The sequence below is a fragment of the Mobula birostris genome, chromosome 18 (genome assembly GCF_030028105.1).
Source record: "Mobula birostris isolate sMobBir1 chromosome 18, sMobBir1.hap1, whole genome shotgun sequence".
In the NCBI taxonomy this organism is placed as follows: domain Eukaryota; kingdom Metazoa; phylum Chordata; class Chondrichthyes; order Myliobatiformes; family Myliobatidae; genus Mobula; species Mobula birostris.
Window position 1 is genome coordinate 48,092,817 of NC_092387.1, and position 21,118 is coordinate 48,113,934.

Genomic DNA, 21,118 nt, shown 5'->3' on the forward strand with positions numbered 1-21,118 from the left:
TTTGTTGTACATAAATCGATTGCCCTATTTCTAAAAAAAACATTGCCAAAAAAAACTTGTTTAGCTACAAACCACTTTGGGATGCACCAAAAGATGCTATGGAAATGCAAGTCTCTCATTCATCTTTCTTTAAAGTTGTGAATCAAGCCACTGCGAAGTTCCACCGCATTCCCCACCACCCTCCCCCGACTCCTGAAACTCACTTCCTTGCATCAACATAACCTTCAACTCTCAACAAGTAATGTAACTGGATCAGCTCGAGCCTCATTTTCAAAACAAGCATGTTATTTGGAATGGTGTGTGACAACAGAATCCTTAAGATTTAATCACAGTAATTCAATCTGGCTCAAAAGCTAAACCTGCTCTCTTCTTGGCCAACTCTTTTTTCTCTGCAAGGTTAAGTGAATGGGCAATTGTGTGGTGCTTATGATTGCAGCTATTTCAAGAATTCAATGAGTGTTGTTAGGAATGTTCTGCTTTGAAGGAAAAAACCTCATCTAACTGACTTTTAAATCATTTGAATCCTTCAGGCCAACACAGTGTTTGCTGTGTTTTGGAATGTAGATTTAGCTCAGGCACAATCCTTAACAGCCTAGGGTTCTGCACGAAAGGAAATACTTGGCAGTGTTTGCCAAGAGTCATGGTTAAATACAGTGTGGAGATGAGAAATAGCAAACTCCCTATAACCTGTTGATCATGTGGAATTACAATGAGTTTACACCAGAATTAGCCAATTAAACCCTGTTAATCAGTGCTGGTGTTTATCCCCCAAATGGCCTTCTTCACTCCCGTTCATCTCATTCTATCACCACATCCTTCCATTATATTCTTCAACAAAGTCAAGATATAGATTAGATTACATTAGATTAGGTTTATTTGTCATATGTACATTGAAACATCGAAACACACAGATTGTGTTTATTGTCATATGCACAAGTACATGTATGCACAGGTGCAATGAAAAGCTGACTTTCAGCTTTGCACAAAGCATCAAATAAGCAACTTTCACAGGAAAAATACATAAATTATACTCAAAACAGAACTAAAACCAAAAAAACGAGTCTATTTTAATGCAAAGTGGTCAGAGCGTTGTGAGAATGTTGTGATTAGGGTTTAGCTGGTCGGTTCAAGAACTGAATGGCTGAAGGGAATTAACTATTTTTGAATATGCTGGTGTGAGACTTTAGGCTTCTGTACCTCCTGCCTGATGACAGGGAGATACTGTCTGCAAGGAACAGAATCATCCCATTGAGTTAAAATGCCAACTCGGATGTTGTTGTTTAGCCATGTTTCAGTGAAAATCATAATGCAGCAGTTTCTCATCTCTTTCTATGCATTCATTCTCTTTCTCAGTAAGTCCATTTTATCTTCTAGTGAGCAGACGACAGCCAGGAAAAGTGATGGTACCACCTGCGTGCTCTCAGGTTAGCTCTCAGCCTAGTTATTGCCCTAGGTCTCTTGCCATATTTCTGCTTCCTCTCACACACTGTATCTGCTCATTCCTTGGCTGAGCCACCCAGGCCAGGGCGCTGTTGCCAGGGCTGGTATCCATAGAATCCATAATCCATTGGGCACCACTATTAACCCTGCTGCTGGTGGATTAAGTGTAACCTTGTCTAAGAGTTCAACGATGCTGTGTTAGCCAGAGAAGCCACCAGTATCTTTGCTATTCCTCTTCATCACATCATGTGATAATGAGTTTCATACTCCCAGCACTTTCCCCCGATCATCTTATTAGATATATTAGTGACTATTTTGTAGCTACAGTCTCCTTTTCTGGAATAATCACAGAAACATTTTCCTATCAGGGCTCTTCATAAATCCTAAGGTATATTTTTGGCTATTTATTAAACTTTCTCTAAGAGATAAAATGGACTATTTCTCCTTTTGCATTCCAAAGTTGTCCTTGTAAATTATTTTTCTTTTTCAGGGCAATAATTTTGCAATGTGACTGCCAGAATTGAGCACAGATTGTTCTAGAATGTTTCCTGATGTACATCTTCTTTACAACAATAAAATAATCCAAATGGATCAAATATTTGATCAAATTTGGTTCCAACAGGATGACCCTGAAATCACGTTATAATTTATAAAATTGTCAGGAAGGTCTGTTAAGCCCAAACACAAACACACTAATGGATGGATGGTAATAATTGGACAGTCCCTCTTCCTTACTCCACCAACTCCTACCTCTTGTTCCTTCTTGCCCCATAATCTCTTTCCAGGAATGAGGAGAAATGTGAGAAAAATTCCAGACTAATAACGGAATGGAAAAATCTCTGGAAAATTAATTTCTAATCCCCTTGAGTAGTCAAAAACCAATCCTGGTTCTCTCTATAAACATTTACCTTTTCTACTACGCAGTGTCTCTCCCAGTCAGGAATCAATCCAGCTCTCTTTTTAAGGTGATTCTCTTTGCAGAGATGCAGCCTGACTTGTCGAGCATTTTGAGCAGTTCGAACAAAGGCTCAGCACTCTCTGGTAAAGTAAAGGCCATTGCTGTTCTGTCATCCCCAAGGACAGTTCTACTCAATTAATTTGTTGCACATTAAATGTAGACAGCAGTAGAGAAACCTTTGCTCTTAAGTTCTCACATAAATGGATGTCCATCTATTCTAAATCTATACTACATTTTTCTAGGTTCTTCAACAAAATTTCTAGGTTCTTCCCTGAGAGGAACAGAATCTCCCCCTAATGTCCATTCTATATTTTTTCATCATTCACTTCATTAACAACAGCTCTTGTTCTTCTAAACTCTAATGAGTAAAGGCCCAGTTCATTGAATCATTCCTCATGATGTAACCCCTTCATCCAGAAATCAACTGAGTGAATCTACTCTGAACTGCCTTCTTTGCAAGTATATCCTCCTTAAATAAGGACATCTATAGATGAATACAGCTATGGTCTCAGCAACAACCTCTGCAGTTGTACCTAGACTGCCCAACTTACACTCTGCACCCTTTACAATAAAGGTAATCGTTCTATTTGTCTTCCTATCTACAGGCCATCCCCAGATATTGAGCAGAGTCTGTTTTTACAGACTATGTCAATGTTATCTCTAAGTCAGAAAATACACTCGATATGGTAACCATACCTCCACGGAGCTGTAATGAATGGCATCAAAAGCATATAAGACTGATAAGCAGACTATTACAAGAAGTGAACCTATAGACTCAATTTCAAGGACTCATGTTCTCAATATTTATCTTTTATTTATTTATTATTATTTTTTCTTTTTTTGTATCTGCCTAATTTGTTGCCTTTTGCACATTGGTTCTTTGTCCACCTTTGTGTACAGTTTTTCATTGGTTCTATTGTGTTCCTTTGTACTTACTGTCAATGCCCGCAAGAAAATTAATCTCTGGGAGGTACTTGGTGACATATATGTACATTGATAATAAATTTACTTTGAACTTTTAACTTTGAAGTGGAGAGAAAGGAAACTATTTTCAGGAACAAACTTCAGTATGACATTGGACTTTTATCGGAACTACAAAGGAGACAATTTGTCTTGTATTTGTATTACCTGTGATCTCACTTTCAAATTGTTCTCCCTCACTCATTGACCAGGTCACCCTGGTCACCCAAGTTTTACCATACCAGTGACATCTACCCTCCGGCAGCTTTGCTCTTTTTCAGTTCTGACGGTGCGCCTCAAAACCAAAGGGTTGACTCTGGTTCTCTTTCCACAGATGCAGCCAGACCTGTTTAGCATTTACAGCATTTTTTGTTGTTTTTGCTAGTGAACCTTTTTCTTGTCCTCCAACCCAAGTGTCTGGAATAGATCTGTAGGAGAGAACCTTCAGCAAACAATAGCCCTCTGCTGGTTTTGAAAGAGCATTTCAGTTAATCACTTGGCTCCCAGTTCATTTCTCCCTTGGGAATTTATCCAATCTCTCTGTCAGAGTTACAAATGATACTGCTTTTGGGGGGCAGTATGTCCTTGATGACAACAACAAAGTATGTAAAGAGAATTCCCAGTATGTCCTCTCTTGTTCTTCCTGGTCATCTTACACTCAATGGCCATATTATTAAGTACAGCTGTACACCTGCTCGTTAATGTAAATATCTAATCAGTTATTAATGCGGCAGCAACACAATGCATAGAATCATGCAGACTTGGCCAATAGGTTCGGTTCTTGTTCAGACCAAACTTTAGGATAGGGAAGTAAACTGATCAAAGTGATGTTGACTGCGGAATGATTGTATGTGCCAGATGGGGTGGTTTGAGTATCTCTCAGAAACTGATGATCTGGGATTTTCAGACATAGCAGTCTCTAGAGTTTACAGAGAGTGATGCAAAACAAAAAAAAAACAAAAAAAAATCCACTGAGCAGCTGTTCTGTGCGCAAAAATGTCTTGTGAAAGAGAGAGGTCAGAGCAGAATGGCCAGACTGGTTCAAAATGACAGGGAGGCAACAGCAACTCAATTACAACAGTGGTGTGCAGAAGAACATCTCTGAATGCACAACACATCGAACATTGAAGTGGATGGACTACTACAGCAGAAGACACAAACACACACTCAGTGGCCACTTTATTAGGTGCAGGAGGTACCTAATAAACTGAGCACAGAGAGTGCAAGGGGAAAGCAATAACATAATGCAAAATAAAATATTACAAGGAAGTGATGTTCAGGTAGAAAATAATTTACAAGGGACATGATGAGGTAGATTGTGAGGTTGGGAATTTATCTTTAATATAGTTTTTTTCACTACCTTGGTGTAATAATAAATGAAATTATCTATCTGAATGGCATGCAAGCAATTGAATTTCACTGCATCTCAATACACGTGACAATACTAAACTGAAACCAATATCAAAATGATTTGCTACCACTCACTTATAGAGCGATACAACATGGAAACAGCCCAACTGATCCATGCTGGCCAAGCTTCCCATCCAAGTCAATCCCATTTGTCCACATTTGGCCCATTCCCTTAAAAGTCTTTCCTATTCACGTGGCACCATTCATATGGGTTCTGGGATGACTGAAGAGTCCAGCAAGGAAATCCCAGGCTGCTCCACACACAGCGCACAAGCGAGACCACACCTGGAGGACTGCTCACATCTTTGGCCTCTTATTTAATGAAGGACGCACTTGTGTTGGAGGCATTTCTAAGTAGGTTCACAGAGTTAATCTCTGGGATAAAGGTGTTGTCCTGTCAGAAAACCTGGACAGATTGCTCACATGCTCAGTGTCATACAGTTAGCAGTTTTGGGCCCCATTTCTAAGAAGGATATGCTTGCACTGCTGAGAGTCCTGATGAGTCTCACAAGAATGATCCCGGGAATGAAAGGGTTAATGTTTAAGGAGCATTAAGGGGGTGGCTCAAGCCTTGTACTCACTAGAGTTTAGAAGAATGAAGGGGATCTCAGAGAAACCTATTGAATATTGAAAGACATAGATAGTGGACATGGAGAGGATGTTTCCTATAGTGGGGAAGATATAGTTTCCTGTAGTGCAGAGTCCAAAGTGCACGGTCTCAGAATAGAAGGAGGTCCCTTTAGAACAGAAATGAGGAGGAATTTCTTTAGCCATTGTGTGGTGAATCTGTGGAATTCATTGCTACAAACAGCTCTGGAGCCTAGTCTTTGGATTTAATTAAAGCAGAGTGTGACAGGTTCTTGATTAGTTAGGGTGTCAAAGGTTACGGGAAGAAGGCAAAAGAATGGGGTTGAGAGGGATAATAAAATAGCCAAGAAGAAATGGTGGAACGGACTTGATAGGCCAAGTGGCCTAATTCTACTTCTATGTGTTATGGCCATGAACTCTGTGATACTGCCTTATGGTATAAAAAACTGACAGCTGATCTGTTGAAGTAGAGTTGTACAGCACAGAAATGTGACCAACCCACCCATAGCAACCAAGGTGCCCATTTATAAAAAGTCCTATTTCCTTCCATTATGCCCCCTATTCCATCACTCTTTTCCCATCCAGTACCTGTACAGATGTCATTATATCTCCCTCATCATTTCCTGTGGCAGCTCATTGCATATAACCACAACCCTCTGAAAAGCTCACTCCTCCAAACTCTTATAAATTTCTCCTCTTTCACCTTAAACCTATACCATCTATTTTCAAACCCAAGGACAAAGAGTCTAACCACCTATCCTCTGCAGAGGCTTCAGATAGGACTTGACAAGTTAGGTGCTGAGATGATTAGATTAGATTCAACTTTATTGTCATTGTGCCGAGTACAGATACAAAGCCAATGAAGTGCAGTTAGCATCTGACCAGAAATGCAAAGAATAGCGTTACTTACAAAATAACTGTGAATAAAAAGTAAGTGCTACAGCACACAAATATAAAAGTACTGAGACAGTACAATATGGGTGCAATACTGCTTAGCGCTATGATGTGAGGTTCAGCAGGGTGACAACCTCAGGGAAGAAGCTCTTCCCGTCCCTGCTGGTACGGGACCGGAGGCTCCTGTAATGCCTACCGGATGGGAGGAGGGTAAAAGGTCCATGGTTAGGGTGCGATGCATCCTTGATAATGCTTTTCGCCCTGCCCAGGCAGTGTATATGGTAGATGCTCTCAATGGTGGGCAATTGGGTGCCGATAATCCGCTGGGCAGTTTTCACCACATGCTGGAGTGCTTTGCAGTCCGATATGGGACAATTGTCGTACCACACTGAGATGCAGTTAGTGAGTATGCTCTCAATGGTACAGCGGTAAAAGTCCGTCAGTATCCTGGGACGGAGGTGAGTTTTTTTGATGTTCCGCAGGAAATAAAGGCGCTGTTGCACCTTTTTGATCAGGATGGAGGAGTTCAGGGATCAGGTGAGATCCTCGGAAATGTGGACACCAAGGAATTTTAAGCTTGATACACACTCCACTACTGCTCTGTTGATGTAGATGGGGATGTGAGTGTGGCTCCTAGCATGCCTGAAGTCCACAATGATCTCTTTGGTCATCTGGGTGTTAAGGGCCAAGTTGTTGTCGGCACACCACGCGGCCAGGTGCTGGACCTCGTCCTTGCAGGCCGTCTCTTCATCCCCTCTGATCAGGCCAACCACTGTGGCGTCATCTGTGAACTTGATTATGGAGTTAGAACAATGTTCAGGAATGCAGTCATAGGTGAAAAGGGAGTACAGAAGAGGGTTTAGCACTCAGCCTTGAGGCACGCCGGTGTTCAAGGTGAGAGTGGAGGAGGAGAGGTTGTCTAACTTAACTGATTGGGGTCTGTCAGTCAGAAAGTCCAAGGTCCAATTGCAGAGGGATGAGCTGATACCAAGTTGGCCAAGTTTGGCGATCAGCTTGGAGAGGATCACAGTATTGAATGCCGAACTAAAGTCAATGAACAGCATTCTGACGTAAGAGATGATGTTATTTTTCTCAAGGAAAATGAAGAACTATAGATCCTGGTTTTAGAATGAGGTTGGGGGAGGACAATGTGTAAACCATAGACTCTTCCACAGATGGGGCAGGGAGAAAGGAGAATGGATAGGTTTCTAACAACCCAAATTTGACACTGAGCCACACATTTGAACAAATGACCGAAAGCTCAATCAAAGATTGAAAGGATCAATTTTCAGGAGAATGAAGGGGCTTAGGGAGGAAATTCCAGAATTTAGTAAGACTTTGGCAGTTGGTCTGCCAATGGTAGAAAGATTAAATTTAGCTATGTGTCAGAACAAGGCCAGAGATTCCCTGAGGGTTGTAGGCTCTGATGAGGTTACAGAGATAAGGAGAGTAAGGCTATATCAAGATTTAAATACACTCTGGAAATCAAATTCAGATGCTTTCAATTATGATAAGTTAAGAATGAATTATTTTTAAGTTTTATTTCGGACTGTGCACGTTGATATCCAGCACAATGCAAATGGTTGTAATCCTAATGTCTGTTACTGGACATGTGGTGGTGTGGTGGTGAGGTGGTGAGGTAGAATTTGTTTGTCATTGATTGCTTTTGGGTAAATAACAGCTCATTTAGTCACACAGGCCCCTCTGGGTTCAACAAATAGAGCAAATAGTTGTCTTGCAAGTTTTCCTAATAATTGTAAGACCATGCAGGATTATAACTATATGTTCTGAGTGTGACTATATGTACTGTGTTTTGCATGTTGGCCCCAGAGGAATGATGTTTCATTTAGCTGTATACGTATGTACTGTATGGTTGAATAACAATAAATTTGAACTTAAACGTGAGTGGACAGAGACCCCGGTGATGGTGATGTCTGTGGTGTTAATAGGTTTGTTTGGACACAGCTGTGTGTGCAGGTTACTTTCCACTCCCCTGTTGCCATGCACAGCAGGATGAGGCACAGCAACAACACATGCTTCACCTGCTCCAGGCAGGAGACGGTGCACAGAGCACAGCCTCCGGAGACAACATGCTGAGCAAGGGGGACGACATGATTACTGGCAGCATGCTCTGATAGGAAGTGGAGATTGTTCAGCCTGAAAACTGATAGGAGAAGGGTGATCATATGTATCAAAGATTAAAGATCAAGCGTCAACTTTATTCACCATAAAGATTTACACGTAGGTGAGGACCTACAAGTAGCTGGGGTCCACCTGGATGACAGACTTGAGTGGAGCACCAACACAGAGGCTGTGTACAAGAAGGGTCAGAGTTGCCTCTACTCCCTGAGGACAATGAGGTCCTTTGGAGTATTCAGGCCTCTCCTTCATATGTTCTACTAGTTTGTTGTCACTAGTACAATCTTCTATGCAGTGGTATGCTGGGACAATGGAATCAACATGGGTGAAGTCAACAGGCTCAATAAACTGATTAGAAGGGCTGGCTGTGTTACAGGAGGCAAACTGGACTGTGGTAGAACAAAGGACTTTACGGAAAATTCTGGCAATTCAGGACAATGGTTCTCACCCTCTGCGTGCCACCTTGGCTGAACAGAGGAGCACTTTTAGCAATAGACTGAGACAAATCTGCTGCTCCAAAGAGCACTATATGAGGTCATTCTTATCCTCAGCCATTAGGCTCTATAATGAATCAACTTATAGCTGGGGAAGTGATGACCCCTTCCCTCTTTATGGACTGTTTGTGATAACTTATTTTTTATTCTTTCTACTTCTCTTCTAATATTTATATTTGTGCACTTGTAATGCTACTGTGACACTGTAATTTCCTTTGGGATCAATAACGTATCTATCTATTTATCTGTCTATATACATGTATTAGAAATCTGCTGTGGTGTGTTGGTCAGGCATAACATGCAACAAAAGAACAACACCATTCAATAATTATTAAAATAAAGAATTATAGAAAAATACACTTAGAGTTTAAACTATGGATATGGAATCAAATGTACATAAATACCACCACGTATTTGCAATGTAAACAGCATTATAAAAAGTGGTTTAAAGCGTTTGCAGTGTAGTGCGGTTATTGAGGAAATAGATAGAGGGGAATGGTGTGGCTAACTAGAATTGTTGGCATACTATAGCCAGCAATCATGGACATAACAGGAACATAATGAATTCCTAACAGTTCATGAACCCATTCCTACAGAAGTTGGAGTCTCAATATCATAGTTAATATAATTGTATATTTTCATAGTTAACTTTCAAAGTTCCAAAGTTCAAAATAAATGTATTATCAACGTACGTTTATATATGTCACCATATACAACCTTGAGATATATTTTCTTGTGAGCATACTCAATAAATCCATTATAGAATCAATGAAAGCTCGTACCTACTTGAGCAAAAAACAACAAACTATATAAATACAAAAAAAGAAATAATAATAATGATAAATTAATAAGCAATAAATATCGAGAACCTGAGATGAAGAGTCCTTGAAAGTAAGCCCTTCGGCTGTGGGAATATTTCAATGATGGGGCAAGTGAAATTGAGTGAAGTTATCCCCTTTGGTTCAACAGCTTAATGGTTCATGAACCTGTACTTTCTTCCTGGTGGTAGCAGCGAAAAAAGAGCGTGTCCCGGATTGTGGGTGTCTCTGATGATGGATGCTGCTTTCCTGTGACAATGCTTTGTGTAGATGTGCTCAACAGTGGGGAGGGCTTTACCCATGATGGACTGGGCCACACTCACTGCTTTTTGGAGGATTTTCCGTTCAAAAGCATTGGTGTTTCCATACCAGGCTGTGATGGAGCCAGTTAGTATCATCTCCAGTACACATCTATAGAAGTTTGTCAAAGTATTAGATGACATGCTAAGTATTTGCAAGCTCCTAAGGAAGTAGAGGTGCTGCCTTGCTTTCTTTGTAATTGCACTATGTGGCGGGCCCACAACAAGTCCTCCAAAATTATAACACCGAGGAATTTAATGTTGCTGACCTCACCACCTCTGATCCTCCAATGAGGACTCACTCGTGAACCTCTGGTGTCCTCTTCCTGAAGTCAATATCAGTTCCTTAGTTTTGCTGACATTGGGTAAGAGGTTGTTGTGGCACCACTCGGCCAAATTTTCAATCTCCCTGCTATATGCTGATTTGTCGCCACCTTTGAGTCTGCCTACGGCAGTGGTGTCATCAGCAAACTTGAATATAGCATCAGCACTGCGCTTAGCCACACAGTCATAAGTGTAAAGTGAGTAGAGCAGTGGACCAAGCACATGGTCTTGTGGTGTACCTGTGCTGATGGAGATCATGGAGGAGATGTTGTTCCCAATCCAAATTGACTGGGGTCTGTATGTGAGGAAGATCCAATTGCACAAGGAGGTACTGAGGCCAAGGTCCAGAAGCTTATTGATTAGTTTTGAGGGGGTGACAGTACTGAATGCCAAGCAGTAGTCAATAAAGAGCATCTTTGCTGTCCAGATGTCTGGGTCTGAGTGAAGACCCAATGAGCTGGCATCTGCTGTGGACCTGTTGCTGCGGAAGGCAGATTGGAGTGGATCCAAGTCGCTTCTCAGACAGGAGTTGATATGTTTCATCATCAACCTCTCAAAACAGTTCGCTATAGATGTAAGTGCTACTAGACGATAGTCATTGAGGCAGGTTACTACATCCTTCTTAGGCACCGGTATAACTGAAGCCTGCTTGAAGCAGGTGGGTACCTCAGACTGCTGAAGCAAGAGGGTAAAGATCTTAGTGAATGCTCCAGCTAGTAGATCAGCATAGGTCTTTAACACTTGGTTGGGTACCCCACCTGGGCTGGATGTTTTTCATGGGTTCACCCACATGAAGGCTAGAATGCAACTTCACATTCAATCAACCAGATATCTACTACTGGATCAGGTGTGAGTTGCTTTAATTTTCCTGTCTATGCTGATGGAATTAAATGAAGAAAGGTGAAACGGGGATAAGGATCAGCATGGTGCTGTTAGGTTGATTGTCCTACTTCCATCCCACATAACTGCTTTATACTGGCAGTGGACTCAACCCAATATATGATGCGCATAAGCCTCTGTATTACGGACACTGCCTCAAAAAGTCAACATCCACCATTAAAGATCTCCACCATCCGTGCCATATATTCTTCTCACAACTACCATCAGGCAGGAGGTGCAGAAGCCTGAAGCCTCACACCAGCAGGTTGAAGGACTGCCACTTCCTTTCAACCACTCAATATCTGAACTAATTGGGACAATCCTAATCATCATAACACTTTGATCACTTTGCACTAAAATGGATTCTGAGATATTTTTATTCTAACTTTGCTCTTCCGTGTAAACATGGGTGCAATCTGTCTTTTGGTTTTTTTTCTCATAAATGCTGCTTATATGATGCTGCAGTATGTGTCTGTGTTGCTGCTGCATATAAGTTTTTCATTGCACATGTACTAGTGCATATGACGGTAATTTGACTATTCATTATGAACTAATCTTTCCCCATCCCTCTCAGTTGTGATGCAGGGACACTTACATACTTTGCCTCCCCAGGTACTGCTTAACCCAATGAGTTCTTTAAGTGCTCTATTTTTTTTTATTGCTAATCAATCCCCTCACTGATACAAAATCCTGGCATCGCCCCATATCTCTAGCATCCAGAAAGTAGGCAATATGCCAACAGTAGCCCGTGGAGGCTGGAGGCTTTTCCAAGTAAACATCTAAAACCAGAAATTCCATTTAAACTCTAAGGCAATTACACAGTGCAGCAAATCTGAATTGTTAAAATATTCCACAGCCAAAGTATAATGCTCCTTCGCAGTTTATTTTCAATCAATACAGATTGCTTATTAGTCTGCAGGCATTTGCAAGATATATCTTTGATCAAATTTTTAAAAATGCTTTTATCCCTTAGCAATAAACCATTTTGCAACTCTAATAAATAGTGGATCAATGATCGTTGCAGTAACATGTTCAGTAATTATGTACTGATACCTCAACCATTTCTGGATTTACACCGCTATTCATTGTATTCAAATCCATATATTTAAATATTGTGGCACTGAACTTGTATCTGTTCTTCTCTTTGATAACCACCTTAAATCCTTAATTTAGTTACTTTTATAAATAATAAAGGTTAAACCTTCACAAGAGTTAACATAGTAAGCAAATGTTTTCAAACTTCTTGATCAATAGGTTATCTCCTGCTCATGTCTCGTTAGAGTTGGTCTGGCTGATTGTAGCTAGGGTTAACAGTAAAATCCTAATACCTACAGCTAAGGAATAAGCACATCCTGTTAGTAACTTGCATTGAAAATCATACGTACTGTACAGGTATACCTGTCTCTTGGGATTCAGGGCTCACTGTATCATAGTCAAAGTGAATCATGGAGTTATAGAGCACAGAAGCAGGCCTTTCAGCCCTATGGGTACCTGCTGGCTCCACCCAAGTTAGCCCTGTTTGCCATAACTTTCTAAACCTTTCCAATCCATGTACCAGTCCAACTGTCTTTTAAAATTTTTCTATCTGTCTCAAACCACTTCCTCTGGCAACTCATTCCTTATTGATAACACCTTTTGTGGAAAAAAGGTTGCTTCTCAAATTCCTGTTAAATCTTTCCCCTCTCACTTTAAACACATGCCCTGTAATTCTTGATTCCCCAACTCTATGCCCCCCATGATTTTATTCAACTCTCCAATATCATCTCTCACTCTTCTACATTCCAAGGTTGAGAATCTTCTGCAAGGTCATGAAGAGAAGGCACTAATGTAAGATACTATAGAACTTACGATTACAACTATGAGCCTTTGCTCTTGGAGTATCATGTATAGTTTTGGTCGCCAGACTACAGGAAGAATGTGAAGGCATCAAAAAGAGTACAAATAGTTCATTAGGAAATGAATGGAAAGGAGGGTGTTACTTATGATGACCAATTGTAGAGGCTGGGTTTATTCTCACCAGAACATAGGAGGCTGAGAGGTGACCTTACAGAGATGAATAAAACTATGAGGGGCATAGATGGATAGGTAGTCAGAATCATTTTCCTAGGGTTGGAAGTTTAAAACTAGAAAGTGTAGATTTAAGATAAGAGGGGAGAAATTTAAAGAGGATCTGAGAGACAAGTTTATCACACAGAGGGTTGTGGTTTTATAGAATGAGCAGACAGAGAAAATGGTAGAGGCAGATACAACTGCAACATTTATAAGGCAGTTGGACAGGGACTTAGATAAGAAGGAAAAGAAGGGACAGAGCCTCTAGCTCCCCATATCTCTAGCATCCAGAAAGCAGGCAATAGGCCAAAAGCAGCCCATGGAGGTAGCTATAGGCACTTGCAGGCTGCCACCAGCACATCCTCACGTGTTGGTCGTTGACGCAATTGATGCATTTCACTATATGTTTCGATGTTTCTAAAGCAGGTAAATGGGATCAGTATGGATGGGCATCTTGGAGAGCATGAGTGACTTAGGGCTGAAGGGCTCGTTTCTGTGTGGTACACTTCTGTGAGTCTGTGATCTTCAGCAGAGAGAAGTGGGGAAATTGAAGAGAGGAAAATCATTGTGGATCATGAATCTAGCTTTAACTTGCACATATGAGTGTTTATCCTGATCAAAATTTTAAAATATTTCTGCACTCCTACAGCACCTTCTATAACCTGAACCAAAATGTCTCATGGATCACATTCACAACAGAACTTTAGATCAGGATGTTCACAGCAAACTCCATCTACAACAATATGTTAACCTAGATTATAAAAACGGAGTACTGCCTTAGTGGGGAAGGAAACAGAGTTAATATTTCAGATTAATGACCTTTTATCAAAAATATTAAATGCTCCTGTTTCTACAGATGTAATGATGGGTGAATCTAATCAACAATCAGTCACCGAATGACTACAAGGTGTTGGGAGTGAGCAAACTACCATAATCTAAGGTTATTGCAGAACCAGAATGACAATCAGGTTTAATACCACTGTCATATGTCATGTAATTTGATATTTTGTAGCAGCAGTACATAAAATATACTATAAATTATAATAAGAATTTTATATTAGAAATAAATAACTATGCAAAAAGGAGGTGTGGGAGGGGAAGAAGAAGTACAAGAAGCACCTTCCTTTCCAGCACGAAATGTTGACTGTTTATTATTTTCCATAGATGCTGCCTGACCTACTGAGTTCCTCCAGCATTTCGTGTGTGTTGCTTCCCATTGCATCTAATGCCTTTGTCCTTGGTCAAGGTTGTGGTACTATGGAATGCCATCATATTAATTCAAGTGAGAAACCACAGCACATTTTGTAGTCACTGTGTGCTGCTGCTGAAAGTATCGAAAAATAAGTTGGAGGACTTAATAAAGTGGCCACCGAGTATATGCTCATGGCCTTCTGTTCCTGTAGCCCATCTACTTCAGGTTTGGATCTGTTGTGCATATTCCGAGATGCTCTTCTGCACACCATTGTTGTAATGTGTGATTCACGCAACTTCACTCTCTCCATCACTGAACAGTTCCCAAGCCTATGGCTCACTTTCAAGGACTCTTCGTCTCATGTTGTCAATATCTATTGCTTAATTATTATTAGTATTATCATTTTTTTAAAGTTTTCTACTGTATTTACAGTTTGTTATTTTTTTGCCCATCAGTTGTTTGTCACCCCACTGTGTATAGTTTTTCATTGATCCTATTGTGTTTCTTGCATTTTTTCAGTGAATGCCAGCAAGAAATGAATCTCAGTGTTGTATACAGTGACATATATGTACTTTGATAATAAATTTGATCCTTATAATCTAATCTAATCTAATTTACTTTGAACTTTGAATTGTTGTGCATGAATTCCAGGGGATGAGCAGTTTCTGAGATACTCAAGCCATACCCTCTGGCACCATCAATCATTCCACGGTCAAAGTCATTTAGATCACGTTTCTTCCCCATTCCATTGTTTGGTCTGAATAACAACTGGATCTTTTAACCATGACTGCATGCTTTTATGTATTGAGTTGCTGCCGTACAGGTGTACCTAATAAAGCGGCCACTGGTTGTAGATGGTCACTTTTAAGTATATTTGCTAAGGTGCCAGAGCAGGCCAAGGTTTCCTGACGCATATAGAAATCAGGGGGAGATTTGACAGAGGTGCTAAGAATTTTGAACAGCTTGGACAGCATTACTGGTTAAGAGGTCTTGCACTAACCGGCACAGATTTTGGATTAATAGTGCCCCCTCTGCCTCCTTTTATCAAGCCAAGTTTGGATCTAATTTGCCAAATTGTCCTTGATCAAATGATGTTTAATCTTTGGACCAGTTTCTCATGAGAAATCTTGTTAAAGCTCTTACTAAATTCTATGCAGACTCTAACAGCTTGGTGCTACACCACAGGTAGATGTGGTGCTTGGACAATAAGGATTCATGGTGGAAATTCCCTGACATTACCAGAAATCAACCACAGGATTTTCTTCTAATCACCTACCTCACCAACTACTAAAAGCTACCGATGAAGAGGAACATAGTTGCTACGATAGATCCTTGAATAACTAATAGAGCCAACAACCCTCTCCAAAGTTCCTTTGATATGTTCCTCTGTTTAATACAGTACTAGAATAAAGTTGGAGTGAAGTGAGTGACTGAGCTCACTACATGACTCATTGTTCTGGTCCCCTTGAGAAATGGACCAATAGGTATCAGGCTACGTCCACACTGCGCCGGATAATTTTGAAAACAAAGCTTTTTCTCTTCGTTTTGACCTTCCGTCCACACTGAAACGGTGTTTTCAGCCCCCGAAAATGGAGATTTTCAGAAACGATCTCCAGAGTGAATAAATCTGAAAATGCCTAACATCCGTTGCACTGTGTACAGGGTAACCGGAGCTTTTTAAAAGCGCTGTCATGACGTGCCGCAACAGATGGCAGCAGCACAGCATTTCATTGTTTTTTTATTATTATTATTATTATTACTTTATTTTCGCCAAACAGTTGGTACTAGAGCGTACAATCATCACAGCGATATTTGATTCTGCGCTTCGCAGAACCTAACAATTTCGGAACAGACGGCAACGAGACTGAAGCCAGAAGAGTTAGAAATGTGTCTGTTAGAAATACTTTGACTCGTAGCTTACTGAATAAATAAGTACACTCACTTTGCCCTGTTTTCTGTCCTTGCTTGTATGAAGGTAAGGACAGAAGACATCCTCCGCCACCTCCACTTTAAATTCCATGTGGAATATTTTGGAGGATCAAGAACCAAGAACCAAGAACCAAGGTGGTTTACCTATTTATGCAAGTACTTCTCTGGCAATAGATGTGTAACATCTTAATGTAACATTGTATGGAAATAACAGGATAACACTGATGCAGACATGTTTTTATACATTTAATAAAGTACTTTATTAATGCAACAGAGTTAGTCAGTTTTTCAATGTTCGTCATCAGCCGGGTCATACCGCCCGTGAACTCCCTGTCAATTGCCTCCATACGCGCCAGTATTTGTCTTTTTTAGTTTTAAGTCCTCCTGCGCGAGAGCCAAGAGCAAGTCCTTTTAATTTTTTCTACTCCGTAACTGGACAAACGCACACCAAGTATACCGTTTCCTCTTTGCTTGTTTTCTGTGTCCTGCGCATGCCCAGTAGGAGGAGATTCGCCCAAATATCCGTCTAATGTGGACAGAGATATTTTGAAAAATGTTTAGTGTGGACACCTGTCGTTTTTACTCGAAACCGGCGTTTTCAAAATTATCCAGCGTAATGTGGACGTAGCCTCAGTTTTAATTTGTGAAATCAATAGTATCAGTGAGAGTTTTCTGACACACAAGTCCTTACCACTATCTACAGAGCACACTAAGAGTGTAATGGGACCCTCCCTACTTGACTGTATGAATAAATACAACTATGACAATTTGTAGAAAACTTGACACCATCACTTTACCAAGTACTGATTAGTAGGGTTAATATAGATGGGATGGGAATGGATGGTCGGTAGGGACATGGTAGGACAAGTTTTTTGTGCTCGATAACTCCATGAAAATACAGGAGATATCAGTTCCTTTGATAGGTGTGTGACGTGCCATTCAGATTCAGAATTAATTATCCCATGTACATCGAAGCATGCAGAGTGAAATGTGTGGTTTGCGTTAACAACCAACACAGCCTAGAGGTATGTTGGGGGCAGCCCGCAAGTGTTGCCACACATTCTGGCACCAGCATAGCATGCCTACAATATTCAGCAGAACAACACAGAACACAACATGCAACAGGAACAACAGTAAAACAAGCCCTTTTTCTCCCTCCCATCCTCTCTCACACACATTCAAAAGATGACAAACTGTGCAAATACAGTAGAAAATGAACAAAAAATCATAATAAGTAAATAAGCAATAGATATTGACAACATGAGAGTCCTTGAAAGTGAGCCATAGGTTTGGGATGGAGTGAGTGGACCACACATTACAACAGTGGTGTGCAGAACATCTCTGAATGCACAACAGATCGAAACTTGAAGTGAATGGGCTACAGCAGAGGAAGGCCACAAACATACGCTCAGTGGCCACTTTGTTAAGGTACAGGAGTTATCTAATAAAGCAGCCCCTGAGTGTATTTTGGCATTTGTGTGTGTATTTGTGAGCACTTCTCCGCCTTTGGATGTGTGCTCTAGTATGTGTATCTATATGTAGTGTGCAATGTAGTCTGGTTCAAGAGCCTGATGGTTGAAGGGTAATAACTGTTCTTGACCCTGTGGATCCTTTGGCTCCTGTGTCTTCTTCCTGATGGCAGCAGCATAGTCTGAAATCCTCATAGTCTGAAGTCCTCATAGTCCTCCCTACCATCAAAACAACGGCTGCTGCTCTCACGGAGTCGAGGAGTTATAGAGATGTAGCACAGAAAAAGGCCCTTCAGCCCTCTAAATCCATACTAATAATCAACCACCCATTTACACTAATCCTACATTAATCCCATTTTTGAATTTACCCACATTCATCAACATGTCTGGATTCCACCGCTCAGAATCCAAATCAGGTTTATTACCACTGACGTAAATTGCGCCCAGTTTATACACTTGGAGCATTTTAGAGTAGCCAATTGACCTATCAAATTGCAGGTCAACTCCACCCCCCCCCCCCCCCCCCACAATTCCCTTCCTACAACCTCTACAAGGGATAATATAAATAATGAATCTTCGGAAGATGGGAGGACCTCTTCAACCTCTCACTGCTGCAGTCAGAGGCTCCCACCTGCTTCAAAAGAACATCAATCGTACCGACACCCAAGGAGAACAGGGTCAGCTGCCTCAGCAACAATTGCCCAGCAACACTCACATCCGTGGTCATCATTGTGATGTGGGTGGAGCTAGGCAAGTCACAGGGAAACTTTGTAGACTCCACACAAATCAGGTTTGGACCCGGGTCCCTGGTGCCCTGACGCAGCAGCTCTGCGAATATGCCACTGTGACGGGTTTCAGCTATCTGTGGGATCCAGCTGTGTGTTCAACGTTTACAGGAGCACCTCATCGATTTGAGGCATGCACGGTGATTTTTCAGAGAGTCAGCTGAAAACCTTTTTCTTTTCAATATCTCAGAAGATATCACATCAAATATGCCAGATACTTTATCAAAAGCTAGTGCATTTAGCAATTGGTCTGTGAGTGGAGGAGTATTATTGTGCATTTAATGGCAACAGATTAGGGAGATTAACATTATTCATTGTAAATGTCTGGGACATTTGTCAGTAGGAGCACCTCGGCGCTGCTTAATGATCTGTGTTTAAGTAAAGGAGACTTGTGTTTCTCAGGAAATGTCACATGGATATGCAACATTTAACGAAATGCAAGAAGCTGTAAATGATAAAACTGGATGAAGTTTCCAGCACTGACACACCGAATGCCGACATGGCAAAGGTACTCCCAGCTCACTCTGCCCGGCAAGGTCCTCGCTGGCACTGCAGAAGTTCTGCAGATGCTGGACACCTTGAGAACGCACACACCATACTGGGGCAACTCAGCGCGCCAGGCAGGATCAGTGGAAGGAATAAACAGTGGACTTTTCAGACTGAGACCCTTCATCAGGATTGTAAAAGAAGGAGTAGAAGCCAAAATAAGAAGGTGGGGCTTGGGGGTTGGGGAGGGAAAGGAGTATAATCTGGCAGGTGATAGGTGAGACCAGGTGAGAGGAAAAGTGAGGTGGGGGGGAGAAGGGAAATGAAGTAAGAAGCTGGGAGGTGATAGGTGGAAGAGGTAAAAGGCTGAAGAAGAAGGAATATGATAGGAGAGGACGGTGGACCAAGGAGGAAAGGAAGAAAAGGGAGGCAATGAGCAGGTGAGGAGAAGAGAAAGGGATGAGAGGGTAACCAGAATAGGGAATGGAAAAAGACAGAAAGAGGGTTGGGGTGAAATTACCAGAAATTAGAGAATTTTATTTTCATGCCATCAGGTTGGAAGCTACTCAGATGTTAAATGAGGTGTTACTCCTCCAATCTGAGATTGACCCCATCCTCCCACCTCATTATCCTATTCCTTCTCTGCTTCTTACCTTATCCCCTCTTCCCCACCCACTCACCTTCCCCCTCACCTATCACCTGCTCTCTTGTGCTCCTTCTCCTCCCCCTTTCTTATTCTAGCACCTCAAAATGAATTTATTATCAAAATAATCATATGCCACCATATACTACCTTGCGATTCGTTTCTTGCAGGCATTCACAGTAGAACAAAGAATCGATGAAAAACTACGCACAATGACTGACAAACAACCAATGTGTAGAAGAAGACAAACTGTGCAAGCAAAAACATGAATAAATAAATAATACAAAGAACATGAACTGTAGAGTCCTTGAAAGTGAGTTGGTGGGTTGCAGAATCTGATCAGAATTGAGATTGAGTGAAGTTATTCATGGTGGTTCAGGAGTCTGATGGTTGAAGGGTAATAACTACTCCGGAACCCAGTGGTGTGAGATCCTAGCCCCTGTACCTCGTTCCCAGCGAGACGAGAACATGGTCTCCTTCCTTTCCAGTATATGAATCATATCTTATAAACTTCCCCATTATAATCCCTTATCTTCAAGTTCAAGTTCAGTGTATTGTCATTCAATATTATTGTCTATTGTATACACATGTTGTTTATTGTATAAACATGCATACTGCCAAATAAAATAGCCAGACCAGGATGCACAACACAATACATGTAACTCACAAATGCAACACACAAAGTAGTATTGCCAGAAATAAATGAGCAAATACTAAGGTGCATTTATGATACGAGTTAAAAAGTAAACAGTATTATGCTACTGGTGCTTCATACATGAGAGCTGGGTGGTGGCAGGGAGTTCAATAGTGTTACGGCCTGGGGGAAAAAGCTGTTTCCTATCCTAACAGTTCTTGTCTTAATGCCACAGTACCTCCTGCCTGATGGTAGGTGGTCAAACAGATTGTTGGACAGATAGGAGGGATCATTGACGATGCTAAAGGCCTTGTGTATGAAGCGCTCCTGTAAGTATATCGGATGATCCTCTCAGTAGTCCTGCCAATCTTTCATAGGGACTTGCAGTCAGATGCCTTGCAATTTCTGTACCAGCCACCAGTCGGTGATATAGCTGGCCAGGAGACTCAGTGGTGCTCCTGTAAAAACTGGTTAGAGTTTTGTGGGGAGCCTTGCTTACCTCAGTCTCGTCAGGAAGTGGAGGCACGTGTCTTCATTCCCACATGTGTATACATGCCCACAGCATGCTAGCCTGAGAGTCATCAATGTTAGTTCCAGACATCCTGAGGTCTCACAGTAACAGGCTAAGATTAGACAAGGAAACCTCATCCTGGCGCCTTCTCTCAACTGATGGACCAGCACTTCTCCATGTTGAACAGGACATTAATGACATTCTGCATTGAATAAGA

At 41.3% G+C, this 21,118-nt stretch overlaps 1 long non-coding RNA gene across 1 annotated transcript in view; it reads left to right on the forward strand.

Annotated features, from left to right (window-relative positions):
* LOC140212092 (uncharacterized) overlaps window positions 1-20,007 on the forward strand; it is a 120,735-nt gene extending 100,728 nt beyond the window's left edge. The window contains exon 5 of the long non-coding RNA XR_011889643.1: window positions 19,927-20,007. This is a non-coding gene — a long non-coding RNA (uncharacterized lncRNA). The remainder of the gene's footprint in view (window positions 1-19,926) is intronic.
* The last annotated feature ends 1,111 nt before the right edge of the window (window positions 20,008-21,118 follow it).